The 1,047-nt window shown below is 39.9% G+C and overlaps 1 protein-coding gene across 1 annotated transcript in view; it reads left to right on the top strand.

Annotated features, from left to right (window-relative positions):
* Window positions 1-627: 627 nt before the first annotated feature.
* LOC119594607 (Golgi SNAP receptor complex member 2-like) overlaps window positions 628-1,047 on the top strand; it is a gene marked incomplete in the record, with an annotated part of 19,085 nt that continues 18,665 nt past the window's right edge. Inside the window, 1 exon segment of the mRNA XM_037943658.1 lies at window positions 628-816.

Genomic DNA, 1,047 nt, shown 5'->3' with positions numbered 1-1,047 from the left:
ATTGCGCTTGATTGACGCAATACTCGTTAAATCTGCGATTGAGAATGGGATTACCTTATCTGTTTTTGGTGGAGTTACACAACAATAACTGACATTGGAATGATGGCAGTCTTTATTGAACGCCATGAATATAATATTCACTTGTCTTCGGCCACGAAGTAGAAAAGTTTTGTTAAAAAAAAAATCAACTTAGCATTTACAAACTACGGTTTGCCTTTTCATATGAACAGTCCCACTCAAAATAAAATAAAATAAAATGCTGTTTTGAGCACATTAATTATACCGCAATAAATGTAGTAGATTGTAAAACGCAAAGAACGTGTTGGAAGCGAAAGACGTCCACGTCAGTCCGTTTACGTGAATCAGCTGAGCAGAGACATGTCCTGCAGCTTTTCGCTTTTGTGAAATTTTTTTGTAGATTTTTTTTACGGTAAGTTGGGGTGAATTATGAACTGCTGGAAGGTGCTTTGGTGTCTCTCTGTGGTATTAAGTGAGTTGGTGGCGTATTGTGCGAAACAATTGAAATCGGCGAAAGAAACTGTTGCTTGTGTTATGATGATCTTGGTTCCTGTCGCTTCCGATTTCATTCCAGTTTTCGTGCTTGCTGTGGCCCGCCTCGTCTAAAAGAACCTCTAAAGAACAGAAAGTCATGATTACGCAAAATGTAAATCTATGACCAGTAATTATGGTGTTATCATGTTTTTTTTTTCTGGGAGCTCTTATCGGTCAAAATAAGCGAGATACTGTCACCAGCAGAAGATACGTGATCATTTGTCACTCGCTCGGTTGTACCGCAGGAAAGGCAGAAAGAAGAAGGTAGGAAGGGAAAACATTGTCTGCCCACAGGCAAATTTGCATGAAATGTATTTTCCACTTTGAAGGGGATTCTTTCTAGATCACACCACTTTGTCACAAGACACACTCTCCAGGGAGGAAGAAATTCGGAGAGTGCCAAGCCCATGTCACTGGAGACGGTAACTTTCTAGAACCAGGCCATGAGAGCCATCAAATTTGGGGTTAAATTAACTGGAATAAGTGTGTTCCTAA

Source organism: Penaeus monodon, chromosome 34 (genome assembly GCF_015228065.2).
Source record: "Penaeus monodon isolate SGIC_2016 chromosome 34, NSTDA_Pmon_1, whole genome shotgun sequence".
Taxonomy (NCBI): Eukaryota; Metazoa; Arthropoda; class Malacostraca; order Decapoda; family Penaeidae; genus Penaeus; species Penaeus monodon.
The sequence above is the reverse complement of the archived record's forward strand: the minus strand, read 5'-3'. Positions and strand labels throughout refer to the sequence as shown.